The sequence below is a fragment of the Bombus pascuorum genome, chromosome 14 (assembly GCF_905332965.1).
Source record: "Bombus pascuorum chromosome 14, iyBomPasc1.1, whole genome shotgun sequence".
NCBI lineage: Eukaryota > Metazoa > Arthropoda > Insecta > Hymenoptera > Apidae > Bombus > Bombus pascuorum.
This window is the reverse complement of record NC_083501.1, coordinates 6,596,926-6,611,326: the sequence shown is the minus strand read 5'-3', so window position 1 is coordinate 6,611,326 and position 14,401 is coordinate 6,596,926.

Sequence of the window (14,401 nt, the reverse complement as noted above, 5' to 3'; positions counted from 1 at the left end):
GTTGCACCCGTGCATACGGCCGTGTCATTGCGTTGCCAGTAAATTTTTGGTCGAACGATCATCGGACTGAGAACGATATTTAATCGAGTAATCGGCATATTTCCGCGAGCCCAGCCGGGCAGCCCCCTTTCCACGCTCGTCAATCTTCGCCACCGTAATAATCCTGTTTTTCTGCATCGACTAAGCCGTAAAGCGTCCAGGGAAGGATCGAATTCCGCCAACAACTAATTGACAGAGAATTTCAATAAACAGGGATTACATTGAATCATCGAAACGACGATGGACCATGGGTCCGCTAATTATAAAATCTGATCATACATTCTCCATTCACGTTGCCCATCGCCTGATTCTCTCGCTGTCTTTCTGTGTGCGTATGTGTGTGTGTGTGTTACTCTCCATTCCATTCCCACCTTCATTGCCTATTCCCTTTACCAAAATTAACATTTGATATAAAGTGATCGCTTCGACTCGTTCTCATTTGTCATTCAGGATGTCAGGATGTGAGTCAATTTCGCTTCGCTTCCTAAATAAATTTTAGTAAAAAAACCAAATATTCAAAAATAGCGTTATAACGTGTGTGCATAGAAATACATCGAGTAGTGTACTAGAATTTATTTGAAAAGATTGTTAATAATTTATTCGGTAGTTGAATAAGTCAGAGAGAAACAAAATGCAACTGCGATGTTGAAATTTGTATCGTTTTAGAGCGGAAAATCCAGATCTGCATGTTGCGTAGGTAATCCTGCGTTTATAACGGCAGCTCGTTTCGTCGGAAGCACGATGAAACGAAATTGATCGGTTTCCGGTCCGAATGTATCGTCGAATGAACATGACTTTTTAACGAGTAGATGTATTTTGCGCGGTCAGATTATAAAAAAAATTGCTGTCTTTTTTCACAGAAGTCTACTGGCATAAAAATCCTCAATTCTATTACTACGTTAATTGCTGTAACATATCATATTATGTAAATGGTAAATATATTCATGTCACTGTTTAAACGCGTCTGCGTTCAATTGAAATCGATCATTTTTCTAAATAAACGATATTCAGCTTTGCTAACGAATACTGGAAATTTTTTCCTCGACGGTTGGAATCAAATGTAAATTTCTCCCGATTTCGGACGTTTTGAATTACACATATGGCTATCAATTATGAGCAAAACGCAAAGTTAAATTTCGATGCGATCTGTTAAAGCTCATTACTCGTCGGACCAATGCTCGTGAAACTTTCAGAAATTTTGATGTAACGTTTGATTGCGTTTTCGTTCGTAGTTCCAACTCTAAATCGCGGACATTAATTACTTGGTTAAACAAATTGTACATCGTTGATGTGCGCCAGTATTGTAGCCGCGAAATACTTGCCGTTGCACGGAGACGCTTTTAATCACGCTGAATTAATCAATTTCGCTTTTGACGTTTGACCTTTCATGCGAAATTCGCGGTACAATTCTCGCGCCGAATATGCGAAATGCTCGCGAATGCCTAAGCAGAGAAAAATCGTAAGTTTAATTAGAAACACTCGACAGAAAATCTGGTTCGTGCGATAGCGCAGGATGTTGATAGTCGCGCGAACTTTCGAGCAGCCCCGGGCTCATAAGCAAAAGTAGTATGCAAAAGGCACCATTCGAGTAAACAAATTTTTGAGGGAGCCCTATAAACGGATTAAGCCGAAAGGTAGTTTGCATGGAAATTGGAATTCACGAAATTCGTTTTTGCGCTCATAAACGTCGACTCAACCTGGAAACGCTAGTAACTTTGAGCATTCACTGAGAAAACTCGTTTCCTTCCTGTGTTCTCGTTGTGAAAACTTCCCGTATCGATTAACGAATGGCAAAACGACTAAAGTTCCACACACGGGACCGCGCTTTTACGTCGTCGATTACGGCAAGGTCGCATAGTATTCTGACCATTCCAAGTATTTTTACTGTAATTTCAACTGGAGGAAATTTAAATTTTTTTCATTAAAATTGGCAGCGTTAGTGAAACTTAATAGAAGGAAGAAAATTGTTTCTCTACAATTTAATAATAAGGCTAAATATTTGGCAAAATAAAGATATTAAAATTTGTGACAGTCGAGAAACTTATTTGGTTGGCAAATTTTAAAATTTAAGACTGATTAATAATATCAATGAGCGCGGAAAGCTTTATTCAAGATATGCTTCCTCAAGCTAAATATAGGGTTATTTGAGTAAGCTTCAACATCTTAAATCACAACGTAATCAAACGTTTGTTTACGCAAGTACAACGTTAATATTTAACGAAGGCTAAGTACTGTGCGATTTTCTCCTACATTAGGATCTTTGGTTACAGACAGCGAAAAAGCCCACAAAGTTACGACGATGATAAAGTAAAGGTTTTAAAGCGATAAATACGACCAGTGATAAAAGCAATCGAAAGTCGGGAAAGAATTGTATCGGACATTGTCGCGGTGATAATCATAGGTAGTATCGCGGCAATAAAAGTAACTATTCCTGCCTATTATCGAAACGTGATCATAGAAATGTGCGCACTCGTTATCGCCTGCACGATCGTTCGATGTTCAAGCAATTATCTTTAATCCTATCGGAACCAGGATAAATCTTGGAGATCGTTTAAAGTGGAGGTACCAGCCATTCGTATGAAGAGATAGCACGCGTTTATTCGTCGCTTATTCGCCCACTACGTTACATCGATATCATTGCATTAGATAAATATAACGAAAAATTTGATGCAAATCCGTGGTTAAACAATTTACAGCCACGAAGCTACTTTTTATCTCATCGTGAAAGTCAGACAATTTTATCGTAGAGGATTTCAGAGTTCGTCCATTGTTGATCTTATATCTTATCCGATACCAGTCTGCAACTATCTCCACTGTGCACACAATGTTGATTACGAGCTACTATGTTAATTGATCGCCGGAGAAGTTCCGAAGTTAGCTTCTATTGATCGAAGAAATTGATACGTGGACATCGTAGTTATCTCCAAATGCAAGCAGAATGCAGGATACTCCAAGTAATCGACGTAGCAGCCGACGCGGGCTTAAAATTTCTCAGTAAACTCTCGACGAGCGTTCTTCGTTAAACTTTAACCAACGAGGATCCCCTTTTTTTCCAGCGACGCGTAAAACAAACGAGACCCTTAACGACGTGCTTATATTACAAGCGAAACTTTCGGTCCTTCGCTTTCGAAACGCATTCATTTACAAAGGCTCTTAATCCGACAGGACTCTGGCATCGTTAACTGACAAAACGGCGGCAGACGCGAAAGATTCATCCTCCGGTAGAGTCGGTTGCCGATGGCCTTGAAACGCCACCGAAGGATATTTACAGTCGAACTTACCACCCTCGTGGGAGGTAATAACGATCGTTCAGAGTGATGGTGGTCGTTAGGGAACAATGAATCTCTCATCCCTTCGCGTAAGATAGACGGAGGATGAGGACATTAGCGCCGGTTATCGACGTTACCTCAAGGCAAAAGTTATCCAGCAGCCGCCATTGAAAGCTCACGATCAGATAGCCTGTACTTTTTGCAAGCTTGGAACCTCTCCGACTTTCTCGTGACTATCGAGGATGATAAGCAGAGAAAACGTAGAGGAAGAGAAGGAGAGAAAGAGATAAGTCGAGCTAGGTCCTAATTAAACGCGTGAAACGACGCCGTGAGTCGCGACCGGATTTTCACGGGTAATTAATCGAGCATAATATCAGCGCGTCGCTTCGCGGTCGAAGACTTCACGAGGTTCGAGTTGTGCTGATGCTGACGCGTCAGAACGAAGGAAGCTGCTTGCCAAACCGCACCAAATTATCCCTGTACCTGCAGTTCCTTCTCGAAATTCGCATTTTTCGCGGTCGAGTAACGAACTGCGTCGTCTCTCCGCAGTGTCGAGTTTCAAATCGCGAAATTCATTGACACCGGCCCTGGATCGATGTAAACATATTATGTAACATATCCAGCTTGTGGAATTTCAGCACCTCGAGAATCGATGAATCATCATTTTCTTATTAGTCGTGTTTCTCACGGATTGGTCGATGAGTTAAAAGTCTGTATCTAATTGCGTTTTGCAATAACCACGTTTATGTTAGATGTATTACTTCGTGATTTATAGCTGCGAAGAGTCGTCACTGGTTTTTCTACTTTATCACGCTATAAAACTGATCGTCCTTTATTTTCCCCTTTTCCGCGTGGAAATATCGAAATGCTAAATTCCTTGAGCATTGGAAAGAGCAGAAAAATTCTATCCCATCTTTCGTCGAAAGCAGTCCATAAAGCGTAGGGGAATAGTCGTCCCAAAATCAATTCCGATGACGTACACAGAACGCAGGAGTGGAGGGGCAGACAGAGCAATGGTAAAAGGGGTCGGTGCCGGTACGGTGTGATTTATTTGTCCGTTTGGCTGCGAGCGTAAAATGTGACGTACGTCCGCGATACGTGGCGAGCGCTGTACATCGAGTATTTATAAAGTGTGCAGCAGAAACTAAAAATAAACTCGTCGAGCTGTAACATAGTGGAGTGATGCGATCTACGGCTTTGTTTATCTACAAATAAAAGCGGGCGGCCACATCATACCCATTCTGAAATATGAAGGGTATAATACGAACATGAGCCACGCTTCACGTTGCTCGACCATGTCAAATAATATCAAGATTAATCGCGTGGTCTGCCGATTTTATATGAGAGTCGTGTAACAACACCATTCGAATCGAACAACGATGGAACCAGCGACTCAACCTCGGCTGATCCGATGACGATTCCGACCGCGTCTTCGTTATTGTCGCGTCGTTATTCGTGCTTTTCTCGAGAGTTTGAAATAAACCCTAGCTGGAAACAATTTAGGCGACAGATGCGGAGTAAATAAGCTCGCGCAGTACTAGATATCTCCTGTTGCTGCGGCTCATTATCTCGGCACGATAAAGCGCGTCGAAAAAACCGGCATAGCGCTCGACTCAGCAGGAAGTGTCTCATCCCTTTCAGCGCTGAGAAAAAATATTCCCCTCGGGTAGTCGGATTTCCACACTGCACGGTTCGTCTCCGCGAAGTCAAGCCGAGGGAGACTGGACCACCAGGGAAGGAGAGACAACGATAACGGTTGCTGGCTACACAGTTTTGGCCAGCTGTATTAATTATTAAAACAGACTATAAAATTATTTGATACGACGGTGGCGGACAGAAGTGCGCGAGCGCGGCACGTATGAATTTCGCGCGCTGCATTATTCAACGAGCAGTTTGCATAACAATTATGGCGGGGATTTTAGCATAGCGAACAGAGAGAAGCGGTCGCGACGGCCGAGCTGTACGAACAAAAGTACACGGCCGAGCGATACCGACCGCGTCTAGTACCGGAAAGACGAAAGGATCTCCGAAGCCTGTTCCTTCGTTTGCAATTCTATTTTTCATTCCACCCATCTGGACTGCCTTCTTCTTTTTCCACTACCACTACCTCGCTCTTCCTTCCCTTCGTAGAGAAAGATCTTAGTTAGCAATGGTGGAACTGGAAGATCGCGTTCGCCGCGACAAAGCTACGACGTTGAAGATGGAGTCCGCTTTCCAAGGCTGGCCATGCAAATGAGATTGAATTGCAGCACGACGCAAGTGAATCGTAATACGCCGTCACAGACGACGTGTACCCGTTGCTGCGTACCGTTTGACATCCTAAATGGATTTACAGGCAAATGGAATTAAAGTTTACGACCAAGTTGGCTCGTTAATGCCTCTTCTGATAACGATGCACCGTGTATCCCGTTACATTTCAGGGAAGGCACACGGTCTCTGACTAACGAAAAGGCGTGAAAACAATCTATAGCAAAAGCAATCGATCGACGAGGCGAAGAAAGCCCCCGTTCGAGCAAGTACACGGTCATCCGTGGTCGAGTTTCTGTCGCTTCGATGGAACCAATTAATTTTCCCGATGGTTGGATTCGGGGAATGATCCGAGCGGAGGCTACAGCCGCAATTCAAAAACTTGCCGCGAGCTATGAGTTTTAATTGCGACCGGTCAAAGGTACGAAGGCGTGTCAGAAAATTTAATTAACTGTCTGCAAACGCGTCATCGCGATTCGGTCTTTGTACTCGCTTTTCTATTCGCACGGACGGAAAAGAAAGAGAGAGTAAGAGAGAACGTGGCGGCGGAGGACAAGCGTGTCGTCACAATAGCGAGACCAGCTGGCTGACTGCGGTCGCGTTGCATCGGATTTAACCGGTTTTATGGAAAACAATTATCTCGGTAGCGCATTGTTGCACTCGAATTCCGCTCGAGGTATTCGTTAAAATTTTAATGGGGGGACAGATTTTAGCGCGTGGCGCGAAATTAACGAGCTCGTTAAACGGCATCCGCCGAAATGCGATGCAATACGCGAGAACCAAACCACACCTTTTCCGTGAGGAACAAAGGGATGCTTGTCTAGCGACGACTAACTTGGAAATCCGCGAACGCGTATTTCGCGTGAATTTCGATTTTCAGCATTTCAATGAAATTTTAACAGCCACGAATATCAGAGCGGAAAGATTAATTTAAAAATTGCCGAATGTCTTGAACTAGGAAACAGCGGAAGCTTGGCATAAGCTGTTTTCCAAGAAACAACGTGTTCTCATAGAAAAATACGCGACTTCGTCAGTGAAGCTTGTTATCGAAGAAAGTAACTGGCAAAATCTGGTAGAAAAGAGATTTCTCGGATCTTCGTCCAGAGGATCGCGTACAGAAACCATGCCACGGATATAGTACACGATACACACAACGACTTCTCGAAACCAATGATGTTACGGATCCAGGGCTCGCTCGATTGTTTGAGTAAGGATATGACCGAAGCTTTCAACAAGATCATACCCAAGGAGATCTTACGGGGCTAACGAAAAATATTTGCAAGGTCCGGCAGCGATGGATGTCCTCGATCCATTTTCTCGTGATACGTCGATAGATTCCTGGAGCAAAGTGGTTCTCCTGTTTTCAATATACCCCCGGAAAACAAACGTGACGACGCCGAGCGGTTCGTCTTGCAGGATTGCCGTCGTTACATAAAGGAGATCAGAGCCGTGTTGCTTAAATAAGTCACGTAGAAGACATTGTGTTCTTTGCGAGTTGCTCCCGATAAAGCGACATTGCTCTGATTATTTTAAAAAAGAAAAGAAATTAACTACTTTTGATGAAAGTTTGATTTATCATTGACCTGTACCACTAGATAAAATAATGCATATCGTAATTGTTTAGAAAGGAACAAAAGTTAACAAATCTCGGTGTAAGGATAATATAGAACGATGGTAGGTTGAGTTATGATTGACTTGTACTATCTACTAGATAAGTTAACGTATACTATATCTATCGTTGGCTGACCGATAACGGGACAATTCTACTTGTGCCTACAGTTCAGAACATAGCTCATCTATTGGAAAATAAACTTTACAGGATATGTAAAAACGGAATAAAATTTTCGCCATCGTCTACCAATAATGGATAATGATAATATTTACAAGACTTAACCAGTTTGCCACAAAATTGATCGTTTGATGTAGTCGACCAGGATGGAGAAGTTATAAGAGACTTTGCGCAAATGAACTACCAGTATCCGCTTAAATAAACTTGTTTCTCCACTATGACGGTGCTATGACCTATGCACGTATACGATATGCGTAAAGTCCACGGTTGTTTCACTGAACTCGCGCAGTTTGCACAATATTGTACATACTTCGCGAAGAGCCGAGTGGAAGATTTACCCTCAACCGTATTCAAGCAATAAAATTTGCATTTCCCAGAAGACGAAAGAGTGTTTAAAAGCCAATTCGGCTAAGATGTAGAAGGTTGTTTCCGAAGGTGTAGCGTCGGTTGAATGAAAAGAGAGAAGAACGAAATCCCTCTATATTACAGATAGAAAATCCATTTCTATCGGAGCGAGCCTTAGGTACGTACAAAACAATCTCGTCAGTGTCACATCGGAACGGTGACGATCGAAAGAAGTATCGACCTAATACTTCCTCGTTTTACCGCTGCTTAAATTTTCAGCTGTACGTCCGTATCGTTTTCTTCGCTCGATTTTCCCCCTTTATCTATCCTCTCTCGGCTGTCTTCCTTTCCATTTCCCTCGTTGTGCTTCGTCTTCTGTCTCCGCCTGTAATACACCTTGAAAATCGTTCGTCGGACGAGAAATAGAAAGGAACGATCCCCAAGACGGAACAGGAGACACGGCGAAGCGACGGAAAAGGAAACTCCGGAGGTCTGAACCGACCTTGTTCGTCCGTATGTAATTTAGAAAGCGGCCTTCAGCCAACTTCTTCCCGATCCGAAGTCTCTGTCTGCTCCATTTCTTCGTCGCTCCTTCTCGCAGCTGGCTTGATATTGCGAACGTGCAACGTTATGAGTTACCCGTACCGAATAACTCGCATGTCTCGTATACGAGACTAATCCTTCCTCTATCTGGCTAGGGCACGTTGCATCTAACTCGTCGCTTTATTTTCGCTTCTGCCCACGGAAGACCGACGTATAAGGAATGACTCGAGACGCCGTTGCAACGTCGATCTTTGTGGCAAGGAAATTCAACTCGAGAGGCAGCTAAATTAAATGCCGCAACTTTTAAAGCTAGCAACCTAGGAAGATTAAGACGATGCTCGTCGGAATCCTCCATTCTCCGAGCAGTTTTCCCTTTAGAGTTCATTCGGTATCTCGTAAGTCACAGCGGAGAGCCGGCAAATCGAGAGAAAGTTTTGCAGATAGACGCTGCTTGCCCGCGGGCGACGACGATACGCAGGTAAACGACGCCACGAAAACGATATAATAGTGGCCGCGACGTCGAGGCAACAAAGAACACGCGGTTATGCGTATCCGAATGACCGAGGAGTAAGGAAACAGGTCGAGAGGAAAGCATATAAAATTGCGGACGCGATGTTCACGGCCATTGACGTTCGCGGGCGTCTGCCGACTGTGACTTTTGTACGTGCGGGGACCTCGACGCGAATGACTTGGCGAACGGAATGGAGTAACGGAATGAATAGGAAGAAGAAACGGGGACAAGGGGAGCGGAAAGAGCGTAGAGACGAGATAAGAGGAAAGAGATCAAAAGGTAGGCGCATGTAATGCAGAAGTAATGGGGTGGGAGGGCGGCAGTAGGAAAGGTAGATGCAATCACGTCGAGGGACGGAATTCGCGCTGCTTTTCATATTTTCTGCGGCTAGAAATGGAATTCCGTGATGGAAAATTTGTGTAATGTTCCTATTCGCCTGATCGAGGGGCGAGAGTTTTTTTTCTCCTTTATCCCATTGGAAGATTACCAGCCGGCATCAACAACAACAGATGGAATAAATCTTTTAAAGAAATTTCATTGCAGCAGATTTTATGGCGTATTGAATTTTTCCAGGGACAGAGACAGCGACAAAGCTCTGTATAGTAACTTGAAAATAAGATTCGGGACGTTTCTGATGCCGAGAACGTCGTTCAAGAGCATCTTTCTGGTAAGAAAGGACGTTACGGTGATCTTGCAGCGCGCAACCACTGTTCTCGCATCAATGATTTGCTTATCGCGGAAACACCGCGATTTTCGAGGTGAAAAGTCGTCAGGCGGCAAGTAGCGGAACAGAAATTTGACAGAATGCCGCGACAGTTCACCGCACCGAAGACCGTGTGTGAAAGTTTGAGCCGACATTTCACTTGGTTCTATAGAAAATTCAACTGGGTGGATGGAAGTGATCGAAAACGAGGGACGGGCAGACAAGAATGTTCGAGGCACATCGGCAGGTTCGAGCGAAACGATTTGTTTCCTTGTAAATTGCCCGGGAAACGAAACGAACGGTCAGCGAACATGGGCAGGACAAACATTAAAACCGCAGTTCCAAACTAATCAGACGGTGTGTAACTATTTTCGAGCAACGTTCCTCCGCGTGGCATCGTGTTTCCAGTTTGGCGAATGGGAAATTGCTTCAAACGCTGGCACAGGTCATGCTGATAGTTAATCGAACGCGGTGTTGATTCAATCGATTCCAAGCGTTTAATTGATTCCAATAACAGCGCTATACGTAGCCATTTATAATAACAACTGATTAAATCGAGAATCAAATACGAATATTGATGGAGGAACGCGGCGCCTGTTTAAGAAGCAATTCGTGGTTAACAATCAAACCGACGTATCTAAATTTTTACAGTTTCAGCAGTTAATGCTTTAAACTCCTGTTTAATTACCGCGTGGCGATAAAATTAGAAAATCGACAAAAATGTACTTATCACGCTTTCCCGCCGCGATTTTCAATCTATTCAAAAGTAGAAGGTTTTATACTTTTTCCCAGTTACTTTCTCCATAGCTGAACAGAATACGTCTCATCCTCTCATCCTCTGCTACTTAATCGTAATAGTCAAGAAAGTTCGGTTTGATTAAAACGAAAGATCAATTTCCAAAGAGAGTGAAAATTCTTATCAAAACGCACACACGCGTACACTATCAAACTTCCGTGAGAAGTACCTCTAAAACTCGACAAGACAAACGAGGCAGAGATGTCAAACAACAGGGCAAAATCTAGTCCCCGTACAGCACAACACGAGTATGTTTCTAGTATCACGCGAGTACATCGACGTTGCTCGTGTTTCGCATTATCGGAGGGCGCACCCCCTTTGTTCAACGAGATACGAGTGAAATTTCATTTGGCGCGACGTTTCCACGGCCGGCCAACCGCGTCACAAAACGGCAGGATTTCTTATTGCCGTACCGCCCACACTCGTATTCTGGGAGTATTATGCGGCGGAGAGACGACGAAGCCAAGGAATGTGTGAGTTATATGGGGACCCAAGAAGTTTGTCGTTTCCAGAGGAGGGGGAGAAACAAGCCTGTTGAAAAATAAAGCTGACTCCGTGGAATAAAAATGACCGTTCCACGTGACCGAGTTCCATAAATGTAGAAAAAAAAGAAAAAAGGAAAGCATCAAGGAACGGAGGGAAAGAACGACACGAGTATCCTGAAATGTCATTGATTTTTGATCTCGTGGCAATGCTGAGCTTGCACGAAAGAAACGCCTGTTCAAATTGTTGCTCCGTGACGCTGCGCACCGGAGATTGCCATCTACTCTCTCTCTTTCTCTTTCTTTCTCTCTCTCTCCTACTATTCATTGATTTTTCCTTTTTTCGCTAGAAAGAAAATTCCTCCGTTCCCTTCCGAAATTTTACTTTGCAAGATATGTGAGACGTGTTGATGTGTCGCGATTGCGATGATGGATTCATATCACTCAAAATAGCGTTGTGACGCGTTCCTTTGATGATTCAGTAATAGCAGAGTTTCGCCGAAGAGACGGTGTTGAGCGCTTTCAACGTTTTTATTTACAGATCTTATCATCTATTTATTATCAGTCTGATCTTGCATTGTATATAGCATGTTCGAATGTGTCCTGAAGCCTATGAATGTATATTGCGAGAATGAGTTTCGATATCGTTCGAATCTAGGTGTGTATCTCGTCAGAATCTCCTTGAATATTGAGCATTGAATCTGAAATCGTGTAAAAATCTGAAACGTAAGAATCTGACTGTTTAAGGAGTGTCAAATGTTAAATATCTTCTGTCGAACACTGATTGCTTGACTGTCTTGACGACCAGACTCGAAGATCACAGTTCGGCTTGGGTTTATTGCTCTGTGATTGATAGCACTCAATGATAATTATCGATTTTGTGTTGCACGACAAAACTGTGAAACGATATTGATCACGACATTCTTAAACATTCAAAACCGCCGGTTCAGCCGATCGAACGTCGAAGCTGACGATTTTCAGTTCCCAATATTTCACTTGGTCTGACTGACACTTCAATCGGATGGGGCAAGAAGCGTAGGGAATTTATCGGCAAGTCCGGTAAAAAAAAGGTCGAGCGAGCTGAAAAAATCGAACGTCTGCGAGTCCGAATTGGAACGAGAGGCGAACCTCTCGCTTGTTGGCTCGGATCGTTGGAGGACATTCGAAACGCAGAGAACGTAATGCGTAAGGAAAGTGCGAGGTTGACTGGCCCGACAGTCGATAAATCATTGTCCGTGTCTCGCGACAATCCAATCGGAATATGAAACTTGTTCAGGCGGGAATGAGCGAAAGAGTATAGCGAATCAACGACGAAACAAGAGAAACGGGAGGATAGGAACTTTTTTCTGCCACGAACGATCGAAAGCGTGCTTCGTCGAATGGAAAATAATTTAACTGAGCTTTGGACTGGCATTGTTGCTTTCCCATCGCAATTCTCTGATGTCTTCGTACGAGAATTGATGAATGAGATCGGTGCTTGTCTGTCTCGTCGCGACAATATCACGAATTACTACTTGCACGGTAAGCATCCAATGCTTCCCTTGTTCGTTTCTACTGGATTGAATTGTTTATTAACGAACGATTCCATTGTTCAATGGTAAAGGCAAGCTACTTGGTCATGAATAGAAGATATGTTTAATATTAAATTATATATTGCGAAGCATTTAACATTTTCATAGAATAGCACAAAGGACGTTCATCGTTAAATGATACAATGAACGTAAAAATAATTTATTAATAATTTATTGTTAATTTATTTCAATAAATTGTATTAATGTGATTTATATCCTTTCCTTGTCTTCACATTACTTTCTAACTTACGAGTCACGAAATTTTCCCTAATACTAGCTACTTGCTTCTACCAATTAGGAAGAGAACTTAGAAAGATATTTCGAAGCTAATATTATGCAAACAGAAAAGTTGATTACGTTGGAAAGTGAAGTGGCAGCGTAGTGATATCGAGACGATTATAGATGAACTATTAGCACTAACGAGTAAGGAACACCTAGCAATTCGACTTCCAGAGTGTCGGTGACGCGTCTTCAACTTGTTTGCGGCAAACGAAGAACGGAAAGATGTAAAGTTCGGAAAAATAGTAATATCGGAAAGGCTCTATTAAGAAGCAGTTGCCTCCGCTTTGCTGTGGAACTTTGCTTAAGTTTAAACGCTGCTTCGTAGAGCCGCTACGGCTGATCGGTAGATTAAAGCATCTTTCGAAACACGCTTACATGATGGAGGCCCGTGCCAAAGGAAGTAGACATAATGGAGCCGAAACTTCTGGTCGTGCTAATCCGCCACGCTGATCAAAGATTTGCTCGAACCTTGATCCTTGGAAATTACGTTTTATAACGAGATCCACCGACTTAACTTCCTTCGTTAATGAACCGCCCCCTTTCTCTCGCTCTCTCTCTCTCTCTCTTTCTCTCGCGGAAGAAAAACTTTTCTTACGTGTTCTTTCATAACCCACTGTCACACTGACGTAGACACGACCCGATACGAACAAGTTGTTTTTACGACGATTAGTTGGTTTTGAAACACGTGCGTGAAACGTTTTATAGAAGAATAAGAATTTGTTAATGTTAATGGAAATTCAAAGTTAGAAATCCAGTTCAACAGTGTATAAATTCAGAGTTTAGGCAACTCAAAGCATAGTGCGAAGAACGAGAAGAACAGATAGTTAGAACATAGCAACTAATTTTCTAGGCAGCATATTACAAACTCGACAGAATTCTCTAAATAGTTCCTTTGAAAAGTAGCATTATTCTGCCACGGTATCATTATATTACATATTTTTAGTCATATTGTTTGATGAAATTTTTTATTAAATTTTTCATGGAACTCGCTTCTTTGCCGTATATTTTGCAAAGTCTATCGCGGAATTCTGTTAAGGAAATTAAGGCGCAAAACGCGATGAATATTCACCGGAAATTTTGCCACTGTTCAAAACCCCCTCGAAAGTGTCGATAGAGATACAACCTTCTTCTTCCTGTAAAATTTCCTTTCCTTCCTGGAAAACCGATTCCTCCTACACGGCACCTCAATAATCTCATCGATGCCCATAAATTTCGACCGCCGCGACCTCTCGCCGAGCTGACTATTATCTGCTCACGGGCCTGAAAAATGCGATACGTGAGGAAAAATTAATACGGTCTCGAGCCGGTGCCAGATAACGAGACGCGGCAATTTGTTTCGACCACGATGATATTGCCCCATTGAGAAATAGGAACACGTATGATGGCATAATTTCTTTTTATCCCCGTAGAATTACATTTTCACCGGTTGTACAGCTCGATGACTACCGTAATTTACCATCGGTGATTAATATTTCTGGAGCCAGTGGCGAGACACTCGAAACCTGAATCGAATTTAATAAGGATCGTTACAAGTGTAGTGCGCTCTTCTGGCTCTAATCTTCCAATTCTTTTTATCTGCTGGACAATCGAGTTATCCTTATCCTGTCGCTTAACCAGCATTTTCTCTATACTACGATTTCTAATCCACTATGTGCATCACAAATTCAACCATCACTCCTAACCTTTGTCCTTAAACCTTTGAAAATCCTGATACTCTCTGACTAAATATTTCTTTCAATTCTAATCGTAAAATCATTTGCAAACATCTTTACTCGTAATCTATCGTCAGAGTATCGCGCCAAAAATTATAAAAATATTCACAAT